The following is a 19,359-nucleotide window of genomic DNA, read 5'->3' as shown; positions in this document are numbered from 1 at the left end:
CACAGAGACCTGACGCGTTCAGCGACGCTGTTATCACATTGATCGCAAGTGGACCACCACGTGATTATGCAGTCTTAACTTCATCAATAGTACAAACACACCTGCGCTGATGGCGTCACATGCAAGGTAAAGAGCAAATATGTCGCGCTCTCACGCCTTATTCTCCTGTGCTTCAGGGGCGTAACAATTATTACGGCTTCCATAATCAAAACGATGACAGCGGCAAACGTGCTTGCATTGCACACACACGACTTTGTTCACCATTGTATGTGACTAACAGCCCCAGTGATTCGTCAAATGGCGCGACTGCTGGAATGACAGAAATCAATACAGAAAACTAACGCAACATCTGGAGGCAGAAATGCAGAGGAGACAGTGACATCGCGCAAATGGTGCAAGCAGAATTCATCGACACCTGTTTGCACGACTACCTGTAGCACACACATCGTTATTTTGTGAGTAAGGGCTCTGAATGCCAAGCAAATAACTAAGGACGTGGCATTTCTTCCTTGTACTGCAGTACATCTACGTCATTTGTGTGAACACCTCCTCATCTTTTAATACATAGTTCGGAAACTTCGTCACTAGGCGAAGTATAATACTGGCAAATTGAATATTAAGGAGGTGGTCACCTTGCATGAGGTCGGCCCTGCAAGTAAGAGCAGTCGATAGGTTTATCTGGGAACAGGTCTTCTAGTGTTGAACAATGAAACGAAAACACTGCTGAACACAACTGCTCTCGGTCATTCCACGGCACGCATTGAAGAATCAGCATCGTGTATCAAAGGCGCTCGCCAAAACGGCGACCCTTCCTGTGCACGCTTGCCGGGACGAATCCTCCTTGATGATCCTACCTGAGCAGATAGAAAAAATAATCAACGCATTAGTGGCACTATTCTTTTCCTGCATTTGTACTGACAGTCTGCTTATTTATGTTCACTGCTGGTCTCTTCTGATGCTTCCCTCTTTATTCTGTACTATATTCATTCCGGTTTACCCCTCGAAGTCGTCATTAATTGTAACTTCCTTGACTTTGATTCCCATTCTGCGGTGGCAGCTAGCTCTGACTGTCTGTCTTACGCAGAACGTCTCCGGCTCAGGTCAACAGGGAATTGATGGATGGATGCTATGAGCATCTCCTTTATACCGGGGCGTTGATAAGTGTGTCACCAGGCTCGACAAATAAAAAATAATTCCTTTTTTTAAAGTTGGCCTAATAAATAACTTGTCTAGTTCAATAAATTAATATAGGAAAAAAACGCAAATATATAGCCCATTTCCATGCACCTTATGGCAGTAAATGCTTATTTTTCCCCTAATTATTTTTATCATTCCCCTATAGTTTTCTGCCACCAATACTCAAACCGTCTCTTATTTCTTTTGCAGCCATGTTCAGCTTTCTATTGTACCTAAAACACATGACTTTATGTATGCCCGTGCCCAAGTGGTTGTATATTTCGACATTCAATCATAACATGTTCCGTCGTTTCGTTGCTTGCTTGCTTGTTCCTATATCTCTTGGCTTGTACCTGCTATGGTGGATTGACCATTAAACCAGTGGTTATTGTATTGGGGAAAACGAATTCTGAATTTCTGAGGAAGAAAAAAATGATTATTCAGTCATCTAGGGAACATAAGAAGGGATAATCATAAGATGACTTACGAATAAAGTAGGGAATCAACTAGTAATTGAAAGGTATAATGGATGCTAACTTCAAAGAACAAAACTTTCATTAGTTAAAAAATAAAAAAAGAAAGTTTAACAAGCAAACTTTCTTGTGTCTCTGAGAAATTCACAAACTTCTATGCAGACGCTCCTGTAGCTGTGGCCCAAAGGAGATTTCCCAAGGAAAAGATATTTTTATATTAAGGGTAATGTTTAATTTTCTGAATATACTTTAGAAATGTTTCTTTCTATGGCTTGTGAAACGTCGGCAAAAAAGAAAAAATTGATCAATTTTTTTTTTGCCTCTTGACAGTAAAAGCAAAGGGGAGATGGCACCTGACCAAATCTGTATAAATAGCAATTAAAAGGCGGAATTCGGCATCGAAATTTAGTGATGCACACTTCCAATTTACGAGAGGGGCACCATTTATTATTTCAAGCAAAAGTAAGATGACCATATTTTTGATTTGGTAATCTAATTTTCATAGAATCCAGGAGTAAAGAATAATTACGAAATCGAGATTCAGTGACAAAACTGGTATCAGGTACAATGTATATTACAGGACCATCTAGGGACCACCGTGCGAGAGTGTCAGCCATTTCATTTATATATATATACGCCTCGGTGACCTGGCACCCACACCAACCGCCCTGTACTTCAGTGTTTTGGGATTAAAGAAGCGAAAGCATTCTAATACTCGAATGCAGACACCGAGGCTACGGATATACATACGGAAAGTGAATGAGTAACAATAACAACTGCCGAATCATCGATTTGAAGTTTTCTAAGGGCCAAAGTAATTGCTAAAAGATATGCTTCAAATATAGAAGCGTAATCTGGGAGACGTACTGAGAATGACCAAGACAATGTCCCCGAGAGTGCCTACTCCCGCTCATTCTTCACACATGGATGCATCCACAGCACTAACATAAACAAATCTCAATTTAAGTAAATAGTCTTTTGATAAGCCTTTAATATATCTGTTAGGCAGAAGTTTGGCATTAGAAGGAAATTTATTACCAAATTAAATTTTGGTTTCAGCTAATGAGTAATGTGAAACAATGCTGCCTATGTTAACGTTTAATGGTTTTAGCTGCTCTTTAACAAACAAAATTAAAGGTCTATGTACTCTAGATCAGAGCTCATTATAAAATCCTCTCGGTTAGGAAATGAATACGAACTGTTAACGTCTAATGGAAGAAGGGTAAATTTTTAAATATGCTTTAATACTAAGCGTGCAGAATCTACACGCTGGGGTGGAGATTCGGGCTTCTTGATATAACACACTGCTCGCAGTATATTTAGGAACCCCCGGACAACTTGGAAAGGCCTATCGTTATAGGATATCGAGAAGATTATTCTTATATGCTGGGCCCCCCCAAAATACAATCTCATGATTCAGGACGTTATGTATGCCGTTGAATTCATCATAATTGCTTCATGCTCTCACGACGTTATCCTAGGATGGGATTTTATCTCCCGCCATGACGCCGTCATTCATTGCGCACCAGATAAAATAGAGCTCACACAATTCTCATCTTTGACGCCAGCCGACAGTCCATCTGCTACAAGCAAGTTACTCGTCAAAGACGACACGGAAGTGCCTGCACAGTCGTCCGCGGCAGTGTCGGTATACTGCGCAAGTCTTTCCATACCGCTTTACTCCTCTCGCCATCTCATCGTGTTTTCATCAGAAAAGGCTTGGTGGTTCCTTTCGCGACCGTGCAAGTCACTCACGGAAGCACCACTATTTTTGTTCCGAACTCATCACCGTACAGTGTTACGTTGGTGCGGGAAGATGTCTCGGCAGCGTGGAACCCATCGAAGACGCACAAGTTATGGATCAACCCGATAACGTGCACTGCCCAAGTTTCAGTACGCTTACTGCTGTTTCTACATCTGCTTCATCATCCCCTGATGTATTCGGTCCCTCCATTTCCAACAACCTTACGCCGAGCCAGCGTTCCCAGGTTCTGGGCCTGTTGGAGGAATTCCGCTCTTCTCTCGATGTCACTCAACCATCTTTCGGCCGCACATCCACCGTTGCGCATCGCATCGACACAGGCAAAAAACCACCACTGCGGCAACGTCCATATCGCGTATCTGCCACAGAACGCCGTGTAATCACGAGCAAGTCGATGACATGATTCACCGCGATGTTATTCAACCCTCTAATAGCCCCTGGGCGTCTCCTGCCCTTCTCGTCGCGAAGAAGGATGGTTCTGTGCGGTTCTGTGTGGACTACCGACGCCTCAACAAGATCACTCGTAAGGACGTGTACCCACCACCACAGGTAGATGACGCGATGGGCAGCCTGCAAGGAGCAGAATTCTTTTCATCCCTTGATTTTCGCTCAGGGTACTGGCAAATACCTATGGCTGAGGACGCTCGACCGAAGACCGCTTTTGTCACCCCCGACGGCTTGTATGAATTCAACGTCATGCCGTTTGGGCTGCGCAATGCGCCCGCCATCTTTGAGTGCCTGATGGATACCGTTCTGCGTGATCTCAAATGGCACACGTGCCTGTGCTACCTCGATGACATCGTCATTTTTACTCCGAACTTCTCCACGGATCTTCAACGCCTGCGGCATGTTTTAACGCGTCTGAGTGACGCCAGTCTGCAACTGAACTTAAAATTGCCAATTTGCAGCTCGGCAGCTGACAATACTGGGCTGCGTCATGTCCATGGACGGAATTCACTCTGATCCAGCCAAGCTTTGGGCCGTGACCGAGTTCCCGAAGCCGACATCCGTCAAGGAACTGCGCAGTTTCGTAGGACTGTGTTCCTACTTTCGGCGCTTCATTCGAAACTTCGCGACTATCATATCTCCGCTGACGTAGCTTCTCGGAAGTAACGGGCCTCTCCATTCATGGTCATCACAGTGCGACGATGCTTTCACAACGCTCCGTCGTTTGTTGACGTCACCTCCCATACTCCGCCACTACGAACCTACGGCCCCTACAGATGTACACAAGGACCCCAGTGGTGTCGGCCTCAGCGCTGTCCTTGCGCAGCGCAAATCAGGATTTCCGGAATATGTTGTGGCGTATGCACGCCATACGCTTACAAAAGCCGAGACTAATTACACCGTCACTGAGAAAGAATGTCTGGCAATTGTCTTGGCCCTTACAAAGCTCCGACCTTATATGTATGGTTGCCCATTTCATGACATCACCTACCATCACGCACTATGCTGGTTGTCGTCATTGAAAGATCCCTCAGGCCGTCTCGCTCGGTGGGCGCTTCGCCTGCAAGACTACGACATCCGCGTGCTGTACCACAACGGAAGGCAAGTTGCTGACGCCGACGCCCTGTCGCGTTCTCCCTTGCCTGACGAGAATGCCCACAGCTCAGCGTCCCACCTTGCCATTTCTTCTATTAGCATTCATATCATTGCTACTGAACAGCGAAAGGATCAATGGATTGCCTCACTGATACACTTGCTGACTGATCCATCCACTTTATCCTCTCGCGCGTTGCGTCGTCAAGCCCACCATTTTGCCGTTCGTGACGACCTCCTCCACCAACGAAATTACAAGGGTGACGGCTGCCAGCGGCTACTAGTCATACCCCACAGTCTGCGCTCTGACATATGCAAATTCTTTTATTCTGATCCGCAATGTGCGCACTCCGGGGTATCGAAGACTTACCATCACATTCACCAACGGTACTTTTGGCGCGGCATGTACCGCTACGTGCAGAAATTCGTTTGCTCCTGCATAGATTGTCAGCGCCACAAAACTTCAACGCACCTGTGGCCGGTAGGTCTGCAACCTCTGCCTTACTTTGCCGGGCCGTTTGGGCGCTTTGGCATCGATTTGCATGGGCCACTTCCACTAATGTCAGCTGTTAACCGCTGGGCCATTGTCGCTGCGGGCCACCTCACACGATACGCCGGAACTGCCACTCTCCCCACGACTACAGCGTGCGATGTGGCCTCCTTCCTGCTCCAATGATTCATGCTGCGACACGGTCCACCCAGGACCTACTCAGTGATCGAGGCCGCGTCTTCCTGTCTGAAGTCTTCGAAGCCATTCTCAAAGAGTGCAACATAGTTCACCGCAAAACTGCTGCTTTCCCCCAGCAGACGAAGGCCTCACCGAACGCTTCAACCGTACGCTCGGCGACATTCTCTCCAAGTACATCGCCGCCGATCACACAAATAGAGATTCCATTCTTCCCTTCGCCACCTACACATATAATACTGCCCCTCAAAGCATTACTGGCTTTTCACCTTTCTTTTTAATATATGGAAGGCATACGTCGCACACCATCGACACGATACTTCCGTACAGATCCGTCCGAGTGGGCGCCTATTTCTGCTACAGCCAAGCTCGCTGAAGAGTGTCGAGAGCTTGCAAAGACCTTTGCTGCGCATAATCAAGAGCGGCAAAAAAACATTCGCACAGATGCCAGCACTGCGCCGACGTTCTTCCCTGGAGCACTCGTCTGGCTCTTGATCCCTACCACTGCAATTGGCCTATCTTCAAAACTATTTCCCAAATTTGAAGGCTCCTGCCATGTTGTCAAACGCACTTCCCCTGTAGACTACTTGATCGAACTCACCGAACCATCTTCAGAGATGCGCCGTCGAGGGCGCGACATTGTCAACGTGGAGCGCCTCAAGGCCTATCATGACACACTCGTAGTAACCAGCTTTAGGTCACCAGATGGCTCCTTTTTTGTACCCGGGGTAGTTGTGGTGAAGCCTTCGAACAGTGGGTCGTCCTCTCCAGTGCCTTCTAGTGGGTCGCCCTTTTCGTAAGAAGAGCAGCTCGTGCAGAGTCGGGCCCCGCACTGACTTTCGCTGTCTTGCTTCATCGCCGAGCGTCCGCCAATAAACGTCTGAGCAATGTCAATAACTTGCACTTCCTTAGATCTAGCCGGACTGTCAGAGTGGTCGGCTTTGAAATTGGCTTGACATAGGCAGCACAACTCTGTATTAAACTTGCAGTCATTTGCACGGTGATCGGCCCCACAGATGCATTATTGGGCATTAGAGCAACAACCATTCATGCTATATACATTCCTGTAGCATTTTCTGCATTAAAGAAGGCGTGGGGCAAGCAGTTCAGTTCGATTGATTAAAGGCCAGGCCTTCATCTCCGTAGGACGCGATGTCCCGGCAAATGTGCCGATAACCGTCTCGGAAAGAACCCTCACGTTATTGACAAGCGTGTTGCAACGATAAACGGATACAACACCTCCCTCCAAAAAAATATCCAAATTTCCGCTGGGGTAAAACTAACGTCTGCTCCACGAACTACGCCACTACAACAAGCAAGGTGAGGTGGAATAAAACAGCTCACCGAAAATGAGGCAGAACTGCTACACTTTAGAAGGTCCTTGACACAGGCCTGGTCGGGAGAGCAGTATAAGTTACCACCACGATCAAACTGACGGACCTTGGTTATGTGTAGAGAATGCGGAGTCAGCACGCGTAGCTCAGATTTGATGACCTTCGGGTTCTTCATCCGAATAACTCTTTCATTCGTTTGCACCACAGCCACAGGAATGCTGTTAATTCAGTTACACAGATATAAACCCAGTGGAATATCCTGTGAAGGAGTGGAAGCAGACCAGAAGGAAACCTTCTGGCCCGGAGATATGGCAGGCATCAAAAATTTTATACGTAAAGTTCAATAAGCTCAAACTGGGAAGATAACATTGATACAAATAACCGACGGTTGCAGCACTACAGACCCAAGAAGTGTACCACAGCTTTACCGAACAGCGAAGCCTTGGATAGTGAAGTCTTGGAGGTGGAGGCACCAGGCACCTGGCGCACCAACAGCCGCGGCCGACCTCCTTATTCGTTGGTTGGTTGGTTCCTCAACACCTTGGCGCAACCCACCTAGGGGATAGGCCATGAATGGGATGATGCCTTACTTTTTAAATTATTTCACTTTTTGAAAGGGAGAGTAGGATTAATTAGGTAATATAGGTAATAAGTTAAAGGTGTTAAATTTAAAAACAAAAAAAATCTTGAAAAGGAAAACATAATAAACACGCAAAAAGAAAAAAATGCTATACATAAACAACTGAATTTATCTATGTTTAGCATTCCATTCTTTTAGATTTTTGTGAGAAATTCGTAACAGTGGTAAAAACGCTCAGGTGGCTAAAACCAAATGCGACTGCGCCAAATGAAAGAATCACCGGAAGTGCCAAGTTTAAGTCCAACTTTCGTAGGGGTTCTTCTAGTAGATTTTTTCCTTTGGCTTTTGAATTTTCGGCTTGACAAAAAGAAGTGCTCCAAAGATTCACTCTCATTACAATAAAGGCACAAAGGCGGCTGTGCCAGACCCGACCTGTGAAGGTAAAAGTTCAATAAAGGGACTTGACAACGCAGCCTTGTAATTACTATTTCTTCCTTTCTCGATGAACACCACTTGTTCTTCCAAAGGAACTTTAGCTGTGGATAGTCTGATAAAAACAAAGGAGATTTTTTGGACAATCAAAGCGAGATACAGCTAGTGCATCTGCATGCTCAGTGAGAGCTAAACCTCTACGGCCTGGAACCCAAACTAGTCTATGTCTAGGAATAACTATGTCTAGGAATAAGCGAGTAGAAAGTTTCTAAGGTACCCGAAAAAGTTGGTGAGCTTAAGGCAGTACCAACCGAGAGACAGTCTGTTAGAGCAATCACCGCTGATAGATCTTGGGGCACTTTACGAAATGCTAGGACTATCGCCAGTAGCTCAGCGTCGTAAATAGGGGTAAAGTCGGGTATTCGAATTGAGAAATCCCAATCTAGAGAGGGTGATACGATTACTAGGCCAGCCTTCTCTTCATAAACAGAAGCGCCAGTCGCTATCACAATGGATGTTTTTAAATTGGCCAAATGATTTTCCAAAATGCCATTTATATACTGATATGGTAAATTGTTTGCACTCTTGGGGTGTATATCATCAAATTCAATCCTAGTCGCATCTATAATGTTGAGTACAAGTATTTCCCAAAGGTTAACTCTAAGAGGTCCAAAAGTTTCTTTGTAAATATTACTTGAGGGCACCGTAATTTAGACCATTGCTGGTTGAAAAATGAGGTCTGCTGGTTAAAGTGGTGATGCTGGTGAGGTGATGCAGAGATTTTGTGAAATGTTCGTAATGTTAGAATATGAAATCTTTTGATAAGAAAAGGCAGGCGGGATTCTTCGTATGGGATATTGTTCGCAACATATTTAGGTAGCCCTAGGCATTACCGTAAAGATTCGCGTTCTAACAGAATCAGTGGTAGAACTTTGTAAGCCGGAGCGCCAGAAAAGAAAACACAGCCAAATTCTAATATCGGTTGAATGTACATGCAATATATTATGACGACCACGTCTCTACGCAAACCGACACGACAATTACTGAAACTGCGCAGCATCCCTACGGCATGTGCTCCTTTAGCAGTCATGTTTCCTATGTGGGGACTCCAGTTAAGTGTTTCGGTGTAGGTTACCCCCAAGTACCTAACTGACTCGTCCTGAGGTATGGCGTTTTCTCGGTACATCAGAAAAATTCGCACTGAGACATCTTGTGCGAAAACTATAATTGTGCTTTTGTTAATATTGAGGCATAGGTTGATTTCCTCCAGCCACATTTCCAGGCTATTCATGTATGTCTGCAGAATTAGATACAGAGTGTGAATGTCCGCCGACGCAGCAAAAAGTGCGATATTATTGGCATACACATAGACCTGTACATCTTGCTGTATGGGAATGGTACATAGTAGTGCATTAAATAATAAGGGCGATAGTACTGACCCTTTCGGTAGACCTCTAGTTTGCCTATATATAAGAGTTGACACCACATTGCGAGCAGTAAAATTCTCTATCACCTAAGAAAGCATGGATCCAGGCCAAAAAGTATTGAGGCAGTACTAAGTTCTGCTGCGAATTTAACATTTTCACATGCTCCACTCTATCATAGGCTTTTGTGATATCTAAGGTTACCAAAGCGGTTTATTGTTTCTGATATCGAGCAAGTTGAATTCTGCTTTCGAGATTTACGGGCGCACAACAAATGGAGCAACCACATCTGAATCCAATTTGACATGGGCTCAATGTCAAATTTTGACATCCATCGATCTATGCATCTATATAATATTCTTTAAAGAAGTTTTTCTAGGTTTGATGTAAGTGAAATGGGCTTGATATTATCTAAGGTAAACCCAGCGCCTTGCTTTTTTAATAATGGAATCACTTGTGCCAGTCTCCAATCAGGTGGAACCCAAGCGCTTCTTAGTGAGTGATTAATAATTTCGAGTAGGCCAAGTGGGTATATTTTATGTACTGATTTTATCACCGACGTCGTCATGCGATCAGGACCAGGAGCAGAATGTGGTTGCGTTCCAACTTCGTTTGCTAGTTCTGCATATGGGACCTCTTCAAAATCCTCAGACCTGTGTGTGTGTGGGGGGGGGGGGGGGGGGACTGGGTTTGGTATGAGAGAATTGTCGTAAAGCGACTTTTTAGGCCCTGAGCTATATCTTCTAGAAAGTCTTTCAGTTCAACTGGTGATGATACTACAGATTCTACATTTATTAGTACCGGAAGACCTTTCTTATTTCTCAGAAAGCAAAAATGTGCTTTTCTATTGACCGGCTTTCAAAGGAACTCACATTAGTCGTTGTTAAATTTGTCCTTCGCATTAGCGATGGTTCTCTTAAAAATAGCGGCCATATACTTATAATCACTCCAGTTCCTGGGACACTGGTTGAAAATTAATTTCTTCCATGCAGCTTTTCTTAGTCTATAAGCCCGCGAACAGTCTGCATTACACCAAGAGTTGGTAGAAAGTTTAGAGCTTTAATTGGTGAATTTTGAATTACTCAACAACTATTTTAAAATGTCGCCTATTCTAATGGCATCTAGTTCCGCATCATTCGTTCGGTTAGATAAAGCGCCTCGTAATGAATTCTCGAATGTATTAAAGTTTACATGCGTAACCGGTAATCTATTTTCGGAGGTTTGGACGCACCACCTCAAACAATATTGGCATATGGTCACTACTTGTTCCTGAGTTAATCGCAGACCATGATAAGATGAACAGGTTAGCGTTAGAAAAATTTAGATCAAGCACGAGGATACCTGATTATTCATAAAAGTATGAGTTTTTGTGTTTATGCAAATAAAGTTATTCTTGTTCACCCAATCCCACAAACGTCTACCATTCAAATCAATTTTATAACCCCACGAAATATGATGAGAATTGACGCCCCCTACTAATACAATATCTTTTTGGCAATGATAAACTGCAGTATCTAGAACGGAAGAATTTAGAAATCCCGCAAGAAAATAAGCCTTAATAAAGTAGAATGGGAGAACCCAGTAAAAGTAATGCTTAATGCTAAAATCTAGCTTTCTGAAGTCATTGACCGATAGATAATTTTAGCTCTATGGGTGATTTTAGATGAGATAAATATTGTCAAACCTCCACTCTGAGTTCGGCGGTCTAGACGAAATGTGCGGTATTTTTAATCCTAAAATACTTCTTTCCTGCAAGCCAAGTTTCTTGTAAAGCAACAATGTCAGGTGAATAATGATCACAAAGATGAAGTAAGTCTGTAGCTGCTGAAAAAATGGAGCAGCTATTCAACTGTAATACTTTTAAATTTTCTATTTTGAAGAGATACCTGCAGCACTCTCTGCTTTTTCTAAGATGTTATCTTTTGAAAAATCCTTTTTTGATGGATTTTCTTTCTGATATTTCTTATTTCTGGATTTAGGACTAACTGAGGAGCGTTGTGCCTCAGGAGATACACGTCTTTTCATATTTCTTTAGTCGGAGTTCATTTGTTCTGGTTGTTAGACATGGGAATCGAAGTCCGAGCTCCAATCTAAGTCCTGCACAAGAGGCACAATTATTCTACAGCCAGGGTTCGGCGTGTCTGGCTTTGACTTCGAAGGGCCTGGTTCCGATGGAATATCAGTAACCTTAACTGGTGAAGGTAGAGAAGGGGTCACGGTAAGTTGGTTACCTTTTTGCAAGATTTGAGTCAACTGAGTGCTCACTATTTGTGTCAATGACTCCATTAGGCTCACGAATAGAGAATCCATAAGGTTCGTCATGGCCCTGTCCACTGTTGATGTTATTAGATCAGGCAACGACGACTCAAGCATCTGGTTTGCCCGGTTGGCAACGGTGGTGTAGCCACGTCAGCGCTCAGAGAGAATAGATTGGGCCTCACGCCGGAAGCATCGTTGTTGTTCGACGATCTCTAGAAGTGGCAACTGATATGTCCTCATGGGGCAACTTTCATCGTCAGCTGCGTGATTTCCTCTGCATAGACAGCATCTCACCACTTGGGTTGAACATTTATCGGGTTTATGTTGGTCAGTACATGTGCGACTCCTCACATCCGATCTACATCCCTCGAGGGTATGCCCATACCTCCAGCCTTTTTGCACTGCAGTGGCCGAGGAGATATCGCATCTACACAATAAATCAGTGGCCATGCCTTAATTTCGGTTGGTCGAGCCATGCCGGCAAAAGTTACGATCACTGATTCTGTGGGGACCTTTTTGTTCTCAACGTTTCGTGAGCATCAAAATACAGAGACTGCTCCTGCAGCCGCAAACATTTCAAGTATTTCAGGTGGTGTAAGGCTCAAGTCCACTCCTCAAATAGTCCCTTCACACAGGCCAAATGGGTAGGCACGAAACAGCTAACCGGTTTTGAGGCAAACGTTGTGCATTTTAGGAGATCTGTGATGCAGGCCTGGTCCGGCGAGCAGCACAGGATGCCTCCGCGTCCAAATTGACGCACCTCGGTAATCATTTGGTAATAATCGTAAATCTTTCGGAGTTCTTCCTAAAGTAGTTTCGGATTTTTCTATGCGAATGGACTCGCCGTTGGTTGGAACCAGCGCCAGAAGAACGCTCTTCAGACCACTGCACAAAAACAGATCTATTAACAAATCTCTGTTAGAAGGGTAGCCGACCAGGCAGAATGTGCCTGGCCGGGAGAGGAGAGAGACATCAGGTTGATAGGCTTAACAGCACCGCTTAATCCGGCCGCACCGCCACAGGAGGAAGCACGAAGGTGCCCTTGAAGTAGCATCTGAGGTAGATCCCGAATCGAAACTGGACGCTCAGGCCTCAGGAAGCACCGGAGGAAACCTGGTGGACAGCGAGGACAGGAACGGCTCAGCAGATAGCCAGCGAGCCTCCTTATCTTCCCCACAACGTATGCATTGTTCTTCTTCTTCACTAAATCTTGCTAAGGCGGCCCGATCTCTCTTCAAACAGTAAATTGCTTCCCCTTGAATTATCACGAAATTCCTCCCTTCTTTTTTTTTCATTCGTGCCCTTTGGGCGGCTTTTCTTTGTAGCTACCATACAGTAAATCCTCTATTATCTAGATCGCCCAAATCCACGCACCGTCATCTGGACTCCTGCTCATACGGGGCTAGTTGGAAACGAGGCTGCAGATGCCTCGGCCCGCGCGCTTAATTACCGGGACCAGCCCCGCCCTCCATCACCTGATGTTCCAGAACCCAATCCGGCTACCTCTTTCAGAGAAATCACCGCTATGTACAAATCGAACAGGCTCCGCTTCCCACCCCCAGCATCGGTCCTGCCCAAGAAGGACGAGCGCTGGCTCCTCCGTCTCTATACCAATACAGTATTGTGCCCGGCGATACTCAAACATTTCAATCCGGCATTCTCTGGGGAATGCCCGCACTGTGACCATCCGTTCGCGGATCCTTTCCATATGGTGTGGGCATGCCCCTCAAATCCGGCGGTCCCGCCACTTCCTTCCCCTTCCCTCCTACCCGAGAGAGCTGGGAGGCTGCCCTGCTCGGTTGCTCGACCCTAGAGGACCAGCGTGCCCTAGTGGCCGAGCGCGTGCTGCAGCAGAAGCCACAGGGGTACCGGACTAGGGACTCCTCCTAGATTTTGTAAGGGGCCAGCCCTTAAAGCCGTCCCCAACTCTCTCCTGTCAACTGAGTGAATAAAGTTTACTACCTACCTACCATCTCCATCTCTCTGACTTTTTCTTTAACGTTCAAAACTTACAGAGCCATCTGTCGACTATTTTGTAAGCTCCATCGCCATCCATTCCTTGTTCGGCGTGAAACTAATCGCATTTCGCAGTCTTTGAGAGACTAGTCACTGATTATTTATCTTGGTTCTGCGACGCGTTCTCAGTGCTTCATGCGCTGTTCAAGAAACGAGCTAGCCATTACAATGCCGGTGTCAAAGCAGCTTTATTTTATTCTAATTTGTCAGCCACCCCTACGAAGAAAAAGAATATACCAGAGTAAACTTGTTTGGTTAACAAGATCAGCTCTGATAGTGTCTGACTCGTATTCCGTGTGTTCATTTTTATTATCGTCGTCGACATCAGCAGTACTAGAAACTTTTAAATCATTAATCCCAGCAAACATTCGTCTAGTGCGAATGATATGGGTGCCAGGCCATCGTAGTATATTTATAAACGAGATGGCTGACACACTTGCGCGAACATCTCTTGATCTTCCGATTGTGCCAATCATGCCTCCTACAGCTTATGTAACAGCAGCGAGATTTATAAACTTTCCCTTCTTGAAGACTCAACGAAAGTCATGATATCGAATCCAGATTTCTCGCACCTGCACTTGACATGGAATAATAAATGGTGTCCCACGCGTAAATTGGAAGTCTTGATAACAAAATTACGTTGCCGTGTACCACCTCTTAATTTCTACTTAAACAGGTCTGGTCTGGTGCCATCCCCTCTGTGCTCAAGCTGTAACGAACCTGAACATATCGACCATTTTCTTATCACATATCACCGTTTCAAAAATCAAAGAAAAAACTGCTTCGAAATTTTATTCAGAAAACTAGGAATATCACCTCATACTCCCAATATTTTGTCTTTTGGGGCAACTTCATTGGCACACAGCGACAGGAACATCTGCGGGGCTCTCTGCGAATTCATATATAGCACAAGAAGATTACCTTGCTGAGTCAGCGATCAGCTCTCGGATTTTACTAACCACACTACCACTTATTATTTAGCTGATACACTGCAGTGATTCAACTTTCAGAAGAATTTCATATAACGATTACACCTCAGATATTCAACAAATTCTATTATTTCTCTCCCCCTTTTTTTCTTTTTTATTACATTGAGCCAAAATAATTTCACAGTCAGAACACAGTAATCATATTCCCCTAGTCTAGAAAACCTAAAGGTATTGACTTGCATTAACCACCGGCTTCTTGGCCAATCCCCCCTAGTGGGTGAGAGCCACAAAAGAAAGGAACAAGCAAGCAAGATCGGCACTGTGTTTCGGAAATGACCGCCGCAAGCGAAAGTGCTGCGCAAAATCACTTGAACAGTTTTTCAAATATTTATGCTGGGAAAACTTTCGCTGCTCTCTCGTACGCCTTTTTTAAAGTAAAAACCTTCAAAATATGCAAAAACAGCGGTCTTTCGGCGCCATTTCACAACCCTCATTGGGTAAATGCTGCAAGCACACTCGCTAGGTGCCCACTACGGCATTATTATTCATAATTTCTTGGTGTTAGACCACCATTCGCTATGCTAATATTGGTCATTCTTCTGAAAAGCTTTGTATCCGCTAAACACTTGCAAGAAATTTCGTGCCAATTGTTTATGCAGCGGCTGACGACGATGAGGAATTATGCCTGAAGTGGGTATACGCCACAGTTATTAGGTGATCCAAAACCAGCTTTGTACAGGATTGGAGCATTTGACGGCCCACTAGTTACGCTAGTCGCATTGTGTGATGCCTGGTTGTTTCTTTGCTGTTCTAAAACCCGTTATTACTCACATTAATGCTATTCTTTTCCCTACGTTAACCTGCCTAAGGCAAGTTTGCGAATAAGTCCAAAGCATTGGCGCGGCTCAGTGGTAGAATACTGGCACGCAGCGGACTCGGGTTCGAGCCCCACTGTGTCAATGGTACTAGCTTTTTTTTTCTATTTTAGTGCGATGTGGCTGCGGACACCGACGGTGGCGGTGGTGGACAACCACGGTGCTGCGTGTGACCTGAGTTTTGATCTCATAACAGCTTTCGCTGTAAAATGCAGACGCGAACGACTTTGGAAAAAATGCGTGCACGGAACAAGGACCACGCTGGAGTTTGTCAGGGCACCGCACATGCTTCGAGACAACCATCGAGGCTTGATGTACAATGAAATCACGGCGGAGGAAATTGGACAGCGTCAGGATCATCGGCTCTGCATTTTTAGGCGTTTTTAAACATACGCAATTCAGCACCAGCCATGGATGAACACGTCCGGAGCCTAAGTGAGCGAACTCACTAATGAGTCAACTCACTCGGACTAAGACTCAGATCGAGCCGTGAGTCATAGTAAGTCCTAGTAAGTAATTTTCTTGTGTGTGAGTCTGAATCCGAGTGAGTCCGGTTGAAAACAATTGTTCGTGAGTATGAGTCTGATTCTCAGAAACTTTTGTGTCAGTCTCAGGAACATTTTGGCGAGTCTGAGTGGGAGTGCGTCCACAGTGCAAAATATATTTCTTGAGTGAGTCAGAGTAAGTTCTAATTTCATTTGCCGACCTAAGGTCCACTATAGTCATCTTCAGAATTGCTATCAGCCTTAGCTGTTTTAACGTTTATACTCACGTCTACTCAAAGGTACTCCAAAGCAGTGTCGTTCATACACCTTTTCGATATAATTGAACGAATTCAAGCGGAATTTTATATGTTAACATGTACAGCTTGCGATTCTTTGCGTTTATTAGTATTAATAATAATATAAAAAGTTACTTTAATAATTATTTTTAATAAATGACTGTTGGGGCAAATAGTTTTTTTTCTTTTTAACAATTTTTGGTCTTAGGTTAGGTTAAACTAAAAATTGCTTTTGTTAAACAGTTTTATTGTTTATTTTGTATATTATTATTATTATTTTCTCAAATGCATAGATATTGAGTTTGAGTTGATAATACTTCTATGTATTGGAGGTTTGATATCAAAATATATTAAAATATAAATTTTTTTAGAAATAAAAATTTTATTGTTGAAATCATTTTTCCAACAATAAAAGGTCGGAGTCAGGGATTGCGGGCTTTGTCACGGGTGCTTTTATAATTTTCGGTTAGGGTATGTAATTATATTTAAAGCCGTTAAAATTGAAGCATTGAAATTCCGGTCTGTTAATTACATTATAAAGAGATGCTGCGAATACAGGCAATGATGAAAATAAAGAATAGCTGTGGTTAGTACAAATCATTTCAATAAATCTATTCCTTCTATTCTTATACCAACCGGTCCTATGTCTAGAATAGTTGTAATAAAATTTCTTGCTCCTAAAATTGAAGACGCTCCAGCCAGATCAAATTAGAGGCGTGACGTAGTGTATGCCTTGACCTCCCTTCACCAACTTTTTGAGGGAACTTCTTCATTGTGATATCTTATGCTGTCATCTCTTCCAAGAAAAAATACCTTACTGCTTTGGAGGCACTCGCTTTTGAATATACTATAGTAAGTCAAACGGTACGAAGAAGAGCACCAATCATGGGAGATATTGGTGCTAAAGAGTATTGACACCACAGTCGAAGAAGCTAATCCCAAGCTGACGAACTCATGACTCGACTCACTTGGGCTCACTGAGACTCAGATTGATCCGCGAGTCTGGGGCCCGTATTCACAAACCAACCTTGGCCTTACGTCACGTTTTTCTCGACTGCCTGTACTCTATACATGCATTATAAAGGCACGAAATCGGTAACAGGACGAAAGATAACGACAAGACTGGTTTATGAATACTGGTCTAATTTGTGTATAATGCACAATAAAAGTTTAAAACCGATAATGAAAACTCCAGGAAAGGTTGAGGTCAGTTTGTGAATACGGGCCTCAGTCTGAGCGAGTCCAGGCGAGTAATGTTTTTGTGATTTTGAGTCACAGTGATTCCGCTTGAGGAAAATTTTTGTGAGTGTTAGTCTGAGAGAGTCCAGCTCGGGAAAATTTTCTTGCGTCTGAGTTCGAGTGAGTCCAAAGCGCAAAATACGTTTCATTAGTGAGTCTGAGTGAGGTGCACAAGTTTTTTCGACCTATGGTTTGGAGCAACTTTATTCATGACAACTCTTCGACAGGTAATACTTCAAATGGCAGCACTGAAATATTAGGTCGAACACATGCGACACCCCCGCTATATCCTGTAGTAGCCAGCGCTGGATGCCATCGCAAACGCCACTGTAAACAGAGCTTCAGAGTGGGGTTCCAAAATATTAATGCTGCTCACCGGGAACAAAAGCAAGCGGAGCTCTAATGTGCGCTAGAAGTAGAAGCTTTTTCTCTCTACGCCGTAGTTGCCAACCAAAGCACACATCTACAATCCGGATAACGCGCCCTGTGCACCCTGGTGCAGAAAAAAAAATTAACTGGCAAAAACCGTCAGAGAGGTGGCGTTGGACTACTTTGGTGGCGGGACATGTGGTGGCACAGTGTGGGCAGTGACTGCATGGACAATATGTGGGCTCCATGGGACGTCCTGGAGACCTGCCGCTGCATGCATAGTGTGTATGGCAGTCAGAAGCAAACAATGCGATGCCAATACTCAGCTAGCGCAATGCATCCACAAGGGTTGCAAAACATCTGAGGTTGAGTAGGCAGATCATTATGGCGGGTGACTTCAATGGGCACATAAAAGAACTTGATGGGTTTACAGACAAGAATGGAAAGCTCATGTTACAAATGAGACACAACATGGAGATCGTCGTCACGAATCTGGAATCCCAACGTAGGAGACAAGTAACGTGGTGTGCCCGTGAAAGCTCCACGTGCTGTGACTGATCCTGGTGTCAGGAGGCCTTAAGGTTAGTGAAACGCAAATAAACCTTCCCGGATGCAATATTTCCTGCTTCAATAAAGATTACATATATCAATTTTCAAATAGTTTGGTGCAATATTCAGTCTGTGATTATTGGCGCCCGTTTGAAATCACATTTTTGAGGCTCACTAGCGACCATGCGCGACCATTGGCCGCTATGGGCACTAACATGTGACGTCAGTGAAACACCATAGTAAGAGCAGTTACAAACACAGCGTTAGCTTTATTTTGCTCCGAAGTAATAGATCAAATTGCGTTCGCTTTCAAACGATGCCCAGCGAGCACAACGCATAGCAGTGTGCCTTCGAGCTATCAACCATGATGGCCCCGATGGTATGGATGAGGGGAGGCTTATTGTCGGGGCTTCCGCAAGTGGGGGTTCTGCCACGTGGTCTCAATACAAATCCTCCCAGGGCGCAGTTCTAGGGCGCAGTCACCACCACCGCTGCCTTCCCCTGGCAATGCCCGATCTTGCCCTCGCATGGGTGCGTCGGCGTGCGGCTCAAAGCCCAAGAGCCGACTTCGATCTAGCAAACGACGCTCACTAGTTCAGGAAGGTCGGCCATCCTGTATGTGTTATGGTATTGTTATGATGGTGACGGCACTGTGACCCAGACAGTATGATTCCACGAACCATGGTAAACTAATGCTCAAAAACATCGCTGCGTCGCCATGTTTTGGCGGAGACAGAGACTTTTTATTGGCTGTTTTATAGCGACTTCTGCTGCGGAGTTGACGAGAACCTGAGGCGGCCGGAAAACCAAAATTGCGCTTTTTTAGCTATTTGGTAAGCCTAGGCAATCAAACGAGTCAAGGTAAAGTATTGAATGGATGGCCAGTATTCTATATAAACACGTAGTTGAAGTTTTTTTGGAAAATGTTTCACGACCC

The 19,359-nt window shown here is 44.5% G+C and overlaps 1 protein-coding gene across 1 annotated transcript in view; it reads right to left on the bottom strand.

Annotated features, from left to right (window-relative positions):
- Window positions 1-470: 470 nt before the first annotated feature.
- The window catches only part of LOC119175649 (prolactin-releasing peptide receptor), an 82,322-nt gene continuing 63,433 nt past the window's right edge, over window positions 471-19,359 (bottom strand). The window contains exon 3 of the mRNA XM_037426569.2: window positions 471-854. The gene's annotated coding sequence lies outside the window, so the exon portion shown is untranslated. The remainder of the gene's footprint in view (window positions 855-19,359) is intronic.

The sequence above is a fragment of the Rhipicephalus microplus genome, chromosome X (assembly GCF_043290135.1).
Source record: "Rhipicephalus microplus isolate Deutch F79 chromosome X, USDA_Rmic, whole genome shotgun sequence".
In the NCBI taxonomy this organism is placed as follows: Eukaryota; Metazoa; Arthropoda; class Arachnida; order Ixodida; family Ixodidae; genus Rhipicephalus; species Rhipicephalus microplus.
Note: the sequence above shows the minus strand (reverse complement) of the source record. Positions and strands in the feature narration are given on the sequence as shown.